Genomic DNA, 13,254 nt, shown 5'->3' with positions numbered 1-13,254 from the left:
TTACATGGTTTTATCACATATAGCTCTGTAACACCTGCTACAAATTACAAATTCTTCTGGGTTTTCTTGCCTGTGAAGAGGGGACTATAATGTCTTACTTGCAGAGAGTGATATGATTCACCACAATTAGATTCAAATTACAGAGTCAATGGCACCATAAAGGAATAACGCCCTACTATTACTTTTAATAAGTATGAGCAGAAAAAATTTACATTGGGATCACATCACTAAAGGACAATCTGGTGTTTATTACATGTAACTGCTAGCCTTGCAATGTGTGAGGGATGCATGTGAATATCAACACATCTGTAAAAGTTCAGCAGGTTGGATCCTTCTTCCTTGTCAACATTTTTGAACATGATTTTTATTGAATGCAGTCGGCTCTGTTTGGCAGATAAAAGCTAACTGCTGCTGAGAAATAAATTCAAGAGGAACATCTTTATTGTCACCTCTGCCAAGAAGATAGATGGAGCTTCTTCTGGGCAGAACTTCCTGAAGAGCACTGCAGGTATTATTCGGCGGAGCTCTGCCTCTGTCCTCTTCAGGAAATGCCTGAAAGAGCTATTCCACCAACACAAGAGAGTCTCCAAACATTAAAATTCTGACTCCTTCATCAAATCACTGTTTCAGTCTGAATAACAGCTGTCTGTATCCTTGTTAAGTTGAAAGGAATTTACTTCACCTGAAGGTGTACAGAGCAAAAGGGAGGAAGTGTTGATTTAACACATTTTGTCCCGCATGATCTTTGACAAAAGTTCTGGATATTTAGACGGTACCAGGAGATACAAAGCTTTCCAATTTTGTATTCTCAAGTAGAAAAGTACTATTATGAGAATGCTATAATTAGACTAAATTAGAAGTATCACAGCTGTAGTCCTTTATCATTAACCAGGACACCATTTCTCTTGTGATTTCTTTAAAGGACATTGTAGACTTTTCCAGAAGGTTCCTGACTCAGGGCAGGGCTTCTATATAGTCAGATCCATCTTGGCTCTTCTCTCTCTTAAATCCAGCCTCTTCCTACTGTTATTTAAGTGGTGGATGTAACTAGGCAAAGGGAATATCCTTTTTCACTGACCCTGTTCATTGATTTTTTTTCTTACAGTTTCTCAATTAATTGTTCAGGTAAAAAAATAGAACTTTCTTAGAAACCTGAGAGAATTGTAGAAATAAATTCTTACCAGTACTTTTATACTGTAACATAAAATTGGTAACTTGGTAAATTGCAATATCAGTAGTTATTCAAAACTAGGTTCATCAGAATCCTTTTCCCCCATAAAAACACTGCAATCAAAAAGTATTTTCAACAATTCCTCTCTACCTCTCTAGCATCTTCCTTCATTTGCTCCCTTTGAGCACAGCTCCTAAGTTCTTCATTTTCAGATCTGTAAAATGCACATAAAACCAGCTGCATACATCGTAAAATCTCCTGAGACCAGTGGATAAAAAACTACTATGGACCCACTAATACTATGAACTTTACTGCCTGGCTCGTTGCATCCTCCCTTGTTCATCCCATGAACGTTCCTCGCAAAAGTTTTAACATTTAAAATACACTTAATGGCTTTGTTAACAGACATATTCCATCTGACAGGATTTAGCTTGACTGAGTTTACCGACTGGCTGATGCACTTAAACCTCCTGTTCTGAGCACAGTCTGTGAGCCTACAATGCCTCATTGTTTGGCTTCTTATAGGTGATAATGAAATTGGCATTCTGTTCCCACTCCTGAATGGTTTGCATGAGACTTTGAAAAAGTTGTTTGCTACTCCTGGTATTATATAACCATCTTAGTTTCAGCATGCATAAAGGCATGTTCTTGTCAAATACCTTATCTCAAGGATTGTATTAATAACTAAACATGAGTCATGCTGGGCATCAGACATGTTTGTGTTTATACATGATATACCGTTAGGGCTTATTCTAAAAACCAGAGTTAAATCTGCTAGCTAAATGCATTGTCAATGCATTACCCTATGACTTGGGCAGCCCTTCATTTACTATGCAAGTGGCCCTGATGCACTTCTGTCTATACACAAGCTAACATTACACTGGAAACTGAAGAGAGGGTCACAGGCAGATTGCATTACCCGATAGAAATCTTGCCTTGTCCAGCTAAGCTTTAAATTAAGATTTTAAAACTGCATTATCAGTGCTTAATAAGCCAGGCTGCAAAGCACTGAGCTTTCTGACCCTAGTCCAGCAAAATACTGATCACATGCTTACCCTTAGGGACACAAGTAGTACCATAGATTTCAGTGGAATTAAGTAAGCGGTTTAAAGCCTACCTCTATCAGTAGCAGCATTCAGTACTTTGCAAATTCAGTCACCAAAGGAAGCTCATAAGCACTGAGCAAGCAATACAATGACCTTAAGTGTATACCTACTGTAAGAATAACAACAAATAACTACAACATAGTACTCTTTTTGTGAGATATGAGTGGTTTGAAAATAACAGATAATATTTTTTAAATGCAGCTTAGTCAGAAGTAGAATATTCTATTAGGGAAAAAGAAAGGAGTCTTGTCCCAGTAAGTCAAAATAAGAGAAACAAATGTTCTGACAAACAAAATATAGACGCATACTTCACTGCAAAATATCAGAGATAACCACAAATTTACGCTGTCCCTGTCAACAGATAGAAGCTGCGTGTGTGGTCCCAGTGCACTGAACTGCAACTATTGCGATGTTCTGGACAATCACATTCATATTTCAATGCTCTATTTAGTTACATTTATAAACTGGAAGTATTAAGAAATGCAAAGCAGCTACATCCCCACACAAAAGTCTCTGCCAGATATTTCTACAGGTAATGAAATAAATTAAACATTCAGCAACTTATTTCAATCTATTATGTTTGATACAATATCTTACCAGGAAAAAGGAATATAATGAGGCTTTTCTAATCAAGAAATACGTGGAACCATGAACAGTTTGTCTATCATCAGACCTTCTCAAAAGGACCCTATTCTTCCATAGGTTTTTGTAGTTTCTTCTGTTATTTTAATATGAAATTACTAAATGAATCCCATGTATAAACTCATGCCCTTTGGTGCTTAAAACAGGATTTTAAGCCTTTAGGACCAATAGTGCATCTCAGAATAACCCAGGCAAACATCTACCTCATGTTCGAAGTGCCTGAAAACACTAGCACATTCCTTCTTGGCTTGAAATGTACCTACATGACTGTAGTCTTGTGTCACTGGCATTCCTGAAATATTCTGGCCTGGGCAAGGGACATTACTCCCACCTGAGATCTCCAGAAAACCAGTGATTAGACCACCTGGTATCTAAATCCAACAATGAACTAAAGGCACACTGAATGACAGGATTAGGCTCCTTGCAGATACACAGTCATGGTGGTGACTGACAGCACTTTGTTAACTAGCTGGATGAGAAGGCATTCACACAGGATGTGGAAGATTTGAGATCAAATCACTCATGTCTGAATTCAGTGTCTCGACTGAATTCATGTCTGAATTTGGCCTCAGACTTGTGTCTGGATCAAGGACTCCTACCTTTCAGACATCCTTTCAGGAATCACTCAGGCCAAGTCTCAGCTTCCTCTGCTAAAGCTCTTCTAATCTGTAAAGCAAAACAATTAGATTTTAGTTGGGATGGGGAGCAGAACTTGTGTCGCTTCTCTTGCAGACAAGTCTCTAACTGGGCTGAGGAGCCATCCCCTACCTACACTCAATGAACATTTTAAGTATCAAATAAAATGAACGCTTTCAACAGCACATGCTGGTGTGTGTGTGTGTGTGTGTGTGTTGTGAGTGGCAGGTCCCCAACTGCTGCATGCCATGTCAAGACAAGGGACGCCTGAGGGGCTGCAGCGCAGGGGCAACCTACACAAGGGCAGGGGTACTACACAAAAGAGCAGCAGCAAAGGACCAGTAAGAAGCTCAGAGCTGCAGACCAAAATCTGTACATGCAACGCCAGCCTCCTGCACCACTCCTCGCCTCACTGGAGGAATTTGTACAGACCAAGTGTAACCCTCAATGAAAATGAGAGAAGTTGAGTCTAGGAAGTGGGGAGGATAAGCGTTTGGCTGAAGTTGAGCCTGGGGAAGGGGGAGGAAAGCTGTTTCTTTGTTTAATTGTTTATGTTATTTTCTTCTTAATACACAAAATGTTGATCAGAATTTTCTGTTAATGGGCAATAAATTAAGCACAAATTCCCCAAGCCTGTTTTAAAAGCCCCATGGTGCCTACCTGGGCAAAAAACCTGAATTCCTCCACAATTGTAGGTCCAGTCCCCACCTATCTCCATGAAGCACCATCTCATGAAAGGTAGGACCAAATTAATCATCATTAACACAGAAGCACTGATGTACTCATCCCTGTCTATATTTGTGAGTCAAGAAGTATTAGACTCAACATACCCCCATGACAGAGATGTATAGGACATGTAGGCTCACTGTGGTGTTCTACCCAGGGTTTCCACACCATTGGCAACAGGAAGATAAAAGTGGTGTGCTGCCAGAAACATCTGTAATACAGGCAGGGCCACAATATCTGAACTTGTCTTTCTCATGGATTTATGCATCCATATCCCATCTTCTCTTCCACAAAAGACCCTAATATTGAGTGACTTTAGCTTTTCTTGGCCTATAAAACTAATCAGGTTTCTTGATGAGATTCTTTAATTATGACTTTGTCAGCCAATTTTAACCTTTATTGAGCCCTTTATTTTTCCTATAAAACAGGAGTCAGTTATGTTTACTAGTTCAGTACTGAGAACCATGGCCTGGTTTGTTTTATACTGCAGTCAGTATCTTTTAAAAAAAAAACTTAGCATATCAAAATAAAAAATGAATTCAGACAAATAGCTTTTTTACATTAATAGGAAAGCTTAAAAAGTCATGGAGGCCAAACAGCGCCCACCCCGAGGTTTTGGCTCCAGAAAGTGACTAACTCCTTTTATGCAAATAAACAGACATCTATCTGTTCTTGCATCTATACCTGAATAAAATCTGTAAGCAGCACAGCTTAAATGCTCCTGTGAAATACAGCACAAAGTTGTGAAAAGCAACATACTATTCCACTTCTTGCAGTAATTTCAGCTGCAGACTTAGAAGCCCAGCTGTATTATAATAAACAAACCAGCTGAAATCTGCAGTACCAAAACCATACAAGTCTGATCTGACTGTGCAGACAGTAGGCAGGCACACAGCTCGTCTTAGAACATATTAAAAATTCTTGGCACCCTAATGCAAACAATCTGGAATGAAAAAATATCAGTATGAGCAATCCTCCAAGTCTTGCTTGAGATTCCCTTCTTTGTCCCATGATTAGTCTTCCCGCTTGTTGGGCTGAAATGCATACAGTTATTTATGTAAGTCTGAGACAAGGAAGAAAACAAAACTCTCTCTCACTGAGAATATTTTCAAGCAGTCTTTTAAAAGTTTAATACAAACACTGTACCAGTTCCCTTTGAACAACAATACTAATTATGTGCATCTGCAGCTATACACATGCTTTTGTATATCTTTGATGACTTCTAAGGAACAACTGTATCAAGCTTTGTTGGCAGCTACATGTTCAGTATTAGAATTTGAGCTGTCATTTTAATGAATGAAATGGCCAGGCAGTCAAAACTGCCCTAGCTTGAATTTGCTAAGAGAAAACAGAGAGAATAACAGTTCTCAGAAGAAAATTTCCTTTTCTATAGAAATTCTGTTTCTTCTAGGGGGTGATTTTAGCAATGTATCTTCTCCTTAAAAATCCACAGCTCTGAATGGCTCTGAGAAGTGTAATAATGCCAGAAATGCTTTTACATTTAAAGTTTAATTATGGACCTTATTTCTATCTTATACCAAACAAAACTTCTGGTAGTCAGTGGGAGTTCTGTACATCTAAAGTCACCTCAGCAAAAGAACACACAACCAATTAAAGATATACTGCCAAGTAGATTTGAATTAGCATTTAAAACATTTATATAATTGGAACTATAAAGAAAATTTTAGCTATCTAAAATACAGTTCCTATAACTGGCAGTATGATTCAAAAAATGGTGTTAGCACCTTAGTGTTGAAAATTATAGCCTGTCTCTTTATGGGAATAATTAGTTGGCACTTCCAGTTCACTCAAAATAGGATTTTTGCTAGCTGTGTAGCAAACACTGCACTGAAAGTTCTGTTTCAGAAGTCAATATCCCAGGTTTTTCAATCACATCCATTTAACTGACAATTAAGCTGCCGCTCTGTCAAGACTCCTCTTTCCTTTCCGTCTCTTCAAACTCACCTAAAGCAATTTATCAAGTTATAAAACCACTATAATTTTCCTGGAATCATAGAATCATTTAGGTTGGAAAAGACCTTTAAGATCATCGAGTCCAACCATCAACTATGCCCTGAAGTGCCTTGTCTATGCGCTTTTTGAATACCTCCAGGGATGGTGACTCAACCACTTCCCTGGGCAGCCTGTTCCAACACCTGACAACCCTTTCAGTGAAGAAATTTTTCCCTAAGATGCAACATAAACCTCCCCTGCCGCAACTTGAGGCCATTTCCTCTCATCCTATCTCCAGACACCTGACAGAAGAGACCAGCACCCACCTCACTACAACCCCCTTCATACAGTTGTAGAGAGCGATAAGGTCTCCCCTCAGCCTCCTCTTCTCCAGACTAAACAGCCCCAGCTCCCTCACCTGCTCCTCATAAGACTTGTGCTCCAGGCCCCTCACCAACTTGGCTGCCCTTCTCTGGACACGCTCCAGCAACTCAATGTCTTTTTTGTGGTGAGGAGGCCAAAACTGAACACAGCACTCCAGGTGCGGCCTCACCAGTGCCGAGTACAGGGGGACGATCATTTCCCTGCTCCTGCTGGCCACACTGTTCCTGATACAGGCCAGGATGCCGTTGGCCTTCTTGGCCACCTGGGCACACTGCTGGCTCATATTCAGCCGGCTGTCAACCAGCACGCCCAGGTCTTTCTCTGCCGGGCAGCTTTCCAGCCACTCTGCCCCAAGCCTGCAGTGCTGCATGGGGTTGCCGTGACCCAAGTGCAGGACCTGGCACTTGGCCTTGCTGAACCTCATACAATTGGCCTCAGCCCATCGATCCAGCCTGTCCAGATCTCTCTGTAGAGCCTTCCTACCCTCAAGCAGATCAACCCTCCCTCCCAGCTTGGTGTCATCTGCAAACTTACTGAGGGTGCACTCAATCCCCTTGTCCAGATCATTGATAAAGATATTAAACAGAGCTGGCCCCAATACTGAGCCCTGGGGAACACCACTTGTGACCTGCCGCCAACTGGATTTAACTCCATTCACCCCAACTCTCTGGGCTCATCCAGCCAGCCAGTTTTTTACCCAGCAAAGAGTACACTTGTCTAAGCCATGAGACACCAGTTTCTCAAGGAGTATGCCATGAGAGACAGTGTCAAAGGCCTTGCTGAAGTCAAGGTAGACAACAGCCACAGCCTTTCCCTTACTCACTAGGCAGGTCACCTGGTCATAGAAGGAGATCAGGTTGGTCAAGCAGGACCTGCCTTTCGTAAACCCATGCTGACTGGGCCTGATCCCCCTCTTATCCTGGAGTTGCCATGTGAGTGCTCTCAAGACAAACTGTTCCATAATCTTCCCCGGTACCAAGGTCAGGCTGACAGGCCTGTAGTTCCCCGGATCCTCCCTCCGACCCTTCTTGTAAATGGGAGTCACATTGGCAAGCCTCCAGTCCTCTGGGACCTCCCCCGTTGACCAGGATTGCTGATAAATGATGGAGAGTGGCTTGGCAAGCTCCTCCACCAGCTCCATCAGTACTCTTGGATGGATCCCATCTGGTCCCATAGACTTGTGAGTGTCCAGACGGCATAGGATGTCATTAACTATTTCCTCCTGGATTATGGGGGGTATATTCTGCTCTCTGTCCTACTTTGTTCCTTAATTTTGTTCCTTAACTTTTTTATTCTCTGATTTTACGTGACTAATCCAGCTAGCCCTGCTTCCTGTAGGCAGGTGGATCAAACGACCTGTTGTGGCCCCATCCAGACTAAATTATTCTATGATTCAATAATTTTGTCTTCCCTGGATGAAAATTTGGATCAAAGACAAGATTCACTAAAATATTCTGCATCTGTTCACAGTACATTTGTGTATGGTTTATCATTATATCATAAAACAGAGTAGACATTCAGTTTGAAAACTAAACAGTTATTGCAGTAAGTGCAGACAGTATGTTGCAGATAGTGCTGGAGAGTACTATTCTGTTGGTTTTGCTTGTATGTAACACTTTTTACCATTAATTAAATCACATTCTGTATCAAGTATTTATTTTTTCCATGGCAATTCCTGGAAATATATTTACATATGATATATGTTATATATAACTTATAAATAAATACAGAACCTTTTAAATAGTCTCGTACGTCTGAAACTGACGCTTTCCTAGCAGCTGTTTGGGGATAGAAGTTCGCTGTAAAAGAATATAACAAACATTCCTGTCTTGTAGCTTTTTGACATCTGTTTTCCTCTGACATCAAATCATGAGGATTTAAAACGCAGAACACATATATACAGTTACAGTGAAATAAACTTGGCAACTTTTAACGATGTTTGGGTTTTATCTTGAGTGATATGTTTTTCTTACCACTTCTTCAAAACTCCATCTAGTGAAATACAACCTATTTCTTCTACAATAGGCAAGTTACCACCGTCATGAAGAATATTTAAAGTGAAGAGGAGAAAATGACATAATATTGCAGGAATAGTTTCATGTTGACAAGAGAGTAGATTTGGCTCAAACACAGAACACTGACTTGACTGCTTGAAGATGCTTCATAAATAAAACACTTCCCTAAGAAACATTTAAGGTTGCAACACCCAGAAAGTCCCAGAACTCCCAGGAAATGTATTGCTAACACCACACAATGACTAAGCTTTCTAAAAATGGTCTCAAAAGAATGAAGGTCAAAAGGAACAGAAAGAAGACACAAATATACTATGTAGTTTGCCTTTCCTCATCAATCAGTATAGCTATACAGGTCCTTGGCAGATATATGCCATGTTCCTTATATCTTACCATATCAGGACAAGTTATAGCTTCATCACTTTCTCACGGCCTTCTAATACCCTGTCCAACTTGTAATCCTTGCACTATGTGACCTCCCAGGAGATCTCCATTCTACTCACCAAACATACTCTCACCCCCTCTTCTGCATTTTTCCTGGTTCTTCTGCCAGGAAACCAATGCTTTTCCGTGACCCAGCAGCTGGATTTAGAGGGAGATCAGTGCAAATCTAGCACTGTTTATAAGGACAAATACTGATCTTTATACATTCAAAAACAACCTCTTGTAGCCTCTTAACCTCATCCCAAAGTTCTAAATTGCATTTCTCCTTAGCGAGGCCAACCTAACAAAACATGACCAAGTCATGTCAATGATATTATAAGCCAAGAACATGACAAGAATTTTGAAAAAAATAGAACTGCAATGACATTTTCAAAATGCTTAAATGTTTATTTTCATCTGGTTACTGACCAAATTTCCCAGGGAAGTCTAAGACTGAAGTGACATGAGGTGTAGAAAGTCATCGGAAGTTTGCTTTCTTTCTGATGACATTGGGGATTGTCTGAAAATTCCTGGCATTTGATGAGCTTTGCATTGAGAATTTCTCAAAGAAAGGACTGAAAGCAGTCATGGGAGGAAGAATAGGCCTGAGGTTAAAGCAGTGTAACGGCTCCAAGGAGAAATAGGACCACTTTTGCAATTTAGCAGATACATAAGGATGTCATTTTTATGGATCCTCCATCTTCCATTCCAGTCTGTAGACTGAGGAAAACAACAGATCATCCACACTACTTCGGGTTTTGGCCCCTGTGATTAATTTGTATCACAGTTATGTCAAGTACAAGGAGTTTAAAATCTCAGCTGAGACCTCCAGGATGTAGTGAAATACACAGACACAAGGTAAGAAAAAGGTACTATTAACTGCCCAAGTAAAAATTAAATTGTCATACTGTGGTAATCATTTAATGAATGAAATTATGAAGACAAACTTCTTTATGTCCTTTTAGGATTGTCAAAGTTTGAATTACTTCCCAATATTAACATTCCCCAGCTTTTCACACTTCTTTAATTCCTCCAGAATTAGGTAAATATTAACTATTTTGGATGAAATTTTGGATGCTTGCTTCAGGATGATTAAATTATTACCTTCTGAGAGATTCTGATGTCTGCAAAACCTCATTCAAATAAGGTCAGTCTAAGCTCTGAAAAATATTAATTCTCTGATGCTGAAGAGCAGATTATAATAATATAACATATCCTTTGCTGAGGATTCAGTCTGCACTGGGCATGCTCAGTCCCCACAAAGCATTCACCTTTTAGCTGAATTACTGCACAGGCCAGTATACTCTATTTCAAGTTTTAATTAATTTGCTATATTTCCCACACTTGCAGTCAGTCACCACTGGGGGGTGAGGACAAGCAAACCAAAGGCAACTAAATTTTCATAATACACTACTCAAATCCAGCCAAATCCTAAAGCCAATGAGACTTTATATCCCTTCTTCCTCCTAGGTTTAAGCCTATTTTCCTGTTTTTTAGCAATATTATCTAGGCCGAGATGGAGTGTGCCAAATTTCAGGAATGCCAAGATTTCTCTTTCAGCAGGATATTGTGGGTGCAGGGGCGGAGATGGTGATACAGTGTCAAAATTCAAATTTCTAACAGACTTGTGGTACAACTTCAGTTACTGAGCGATTACTGCCATTCCTTAGTAACCCACTTTCCTCCTCATACTATGCCATTAACATTCTGGAATATTAATTAGTGGCTTTGAGGTCATCTCCAGCACCTCAACTATGTAAGGATTCCTCAAAATTTGGAAAGAAGAAACATGAACCTTGTAAGATCCTAGGACCAGCTGCAGAAATAGATCTCTTTTGATGCAACCACATCTGCAAAAAAAGGTATTATATTATTTGCACTCAAAATGTCGAAATTGTTACCAAAGACTTCAGCAAAATGTATATTTATCCCTCAGGGGAAGGCAGTTAGAGAGGTGTCCTCTCTTGTAAAGAGACCATAATGTTCTCCACTTCACTGTGTGATCTTCAGGACAAGTATCAGATGAAGTAAGCACAGAAAAGCACAAACTCAAATACTCCACTCTACGGATATGCCCCTAAGAATATCCTTCAGGCAGATAGAGAGCTGCAGAATGGAAAGGAGGGATGGGAGGTCTCTCTAAATGATCCTTTGTGCCAACACTGGAAGAGCAATTGATATGGTTGCTTCAACCTTCTGGGCCTTAGTGGGCATGTGTTTTTCTTCCTAAAGGAAAGGCTTGGTATGCTCCTGAGAACTTCACAAAGATGCCTCTCCAAGTTATTGATGGTGCATTGCCACTCTGTGAGTTTGTGACATCTTCAGAGACCAGAATTACTCTAAGCCAGTTTCCTAGTAGCTGCTGCCTACCACAAGTTGATGAGCTCCAGATACTGTGTCTCCACTAGTTCTGCTATTCATCCAAAAATCTGAGTTCTGCTTTTGATACTTCTGCCAGAAGTTGCTTACCATTCAGTCCCAGACTGGGATCAGGCATTTGACTTCCTCCTCTTATTTTTGATGCATATGAAAGACTAGTGCCTGATTTTTAAAATTTTTTTAGAGTTTTTTTAAATTTTTTTTTTTAATGTGACTGAAAGTTTACCTGCTAAATGAAACAGAACAATGGAAGTATAGAAGAAAGGTCTTATCTGCTGTTGCATGGAAGTACTACTTGCCACCACAGTAACATGACTTTAGGGTAACTAATGTATGAGCTGTGATGTGATAAACAAACAATTAAGAATGTTAGGATAAAAAGATTAAGTACAAATTCTGCCTTTCGTCTCTCTATGATTTTGAAACATTTTTTTAAAATATTGTATAAACACTGTACATATTATTATTTTTTTTTTACCTTGAGAAGTACCTTAAGCAAAAAAGGACAAATACCTAACTATTGCCAGTTACTTTATTAAAAGAAACTACTGTTTTAAAAAAGATAGCTCATCTGTAATTTTCTGAATTACAGGGATGGCCTATCATCATCTCCCAGTGTTTTCCAGTTGTATACACAATGGTACACATGGATTCAAGGGCAGTAAGAGTGGTTTACACTACACTAAAGTGAGCTGGAGCCAACTCCATCTAGTCTTTTTTTTTTTTTTTTTAATCCTTCTGGCGTCTTATCTACCACACTTACATCTATGCTCTATGATAAATCTATGTTGCTAATGTTACTTTTGATCTTCCATTCAGCCTAGGGGGCTTAAGATGAAATCAAATTTGCGCTATGTAACACGGACTTACAGGAAAAGCATGTGTAAAGGCATTATATAGATACTATTTACCCATTTTTTACTCAGTTTTTTCTTCCCAATCTTTAATTAAAAATAATTTAACAGCTCATTCGCTATAATCTGGAAGAATAAATTTAACCAGGACACTAAATCTGTATGCTCACTTTAAATCTGAAGTAACCTTTCCAGACTAATAATAAACTGAATTTATGATTTAAAATATACACATATGCATGACGAAGATTACTTCAGCACTTTCTGGAAATGAACATTATTCTTCCTGAAATTATTTGAGCAATTTTCCAGAAGAGAGCCAATATATACATGGATGTTAAAAAAAAAAATCCTTCTTAAAGGAAATTTTACTTGTAACCATCCTATTTACTCAGCCACATCTTATCTGATTTAATTTGGTGAGATCTGAAAATGATTTCATTCTAGCATAATCTCATCTGCTGAGTTACATATTAGATATCCTTCTGACAGGTTTACCACTTCAATTTTATGACAATTACATAAAGCAATCTGTTTTGCTATAGCATTGTAAAGCTAATTTCTTTTTTCGCAGAATTTAATGAGAACACAGCATGAATATTACAAGAGTATAGTATACAATTAAAATTCTGCAGAATTAAAAAATATTAACTTGGTTTAAAAAACAATCACTATCTGGGATAAATTATTAATTGTAGTAACCTCTGGCACCTGTATAACAAAAAAATGGCTGGAACCCTGTACACTGATTTTAAGTATAAAAAGGAAGAACCATTTCTCAGCAGCAAGCTACAGAGGAGAGATTTGTGACTAATTCATTCTATAAGAAAGCACAGCTGAAATGATCTCCAGGTGAAAGGCTAAGTTTGCATCTGGCTGGGAATGAAAGGAATAACAGTTTTGAGCTCTTCTACCTACTACTGAACACTTGCATAGCAGTGATAAAACTGTACTGGGGTTATCTCACA

At 39.2% G+C, this 13,254-nt stretch overlaps 1 long non-coding RNA gene across 1 annotated transcript in view; it reads right to left on the bottom strand.

The window, feature by feature from the left end:
- The window catches only part of LOC128139691 (uncharacterized), a 249,408-nt gene that overhangs the window by 148,304 nt on the left and 87,850 nt on the right, over positions 1–13,254 (bottom strand). Inside the window, exon 2 of the long non-coding RNA XR_008234469.1 lies at positions 3,519–3,585. This is a non-coding gene — a long non-coding RNA (uncharacterized LOC128139691). The remainder of the gene's footprint in view (positions 1–3,518; positions 3,586–13,254) is intronic.

The sequence above is a fragment of the Harpia harpyja genome, chromosome 3, assembly GCF_026419915.1.
Source record: "Harpia harpyja isolate bHarHar1 chromosome 3, bHarHar1 primary haplotype, whole genome shotgun sequence".
Taxonomy (NCBI): domain Eukaryota; kingdom Metazoa; phylum Chordata; class Aves; order Accipitriformes; family Accipitridae; genus Harpia; species Harpia harpyja.
This window is presented reverse-complemented; position numbering and strand designations above follow the sequence as displayed.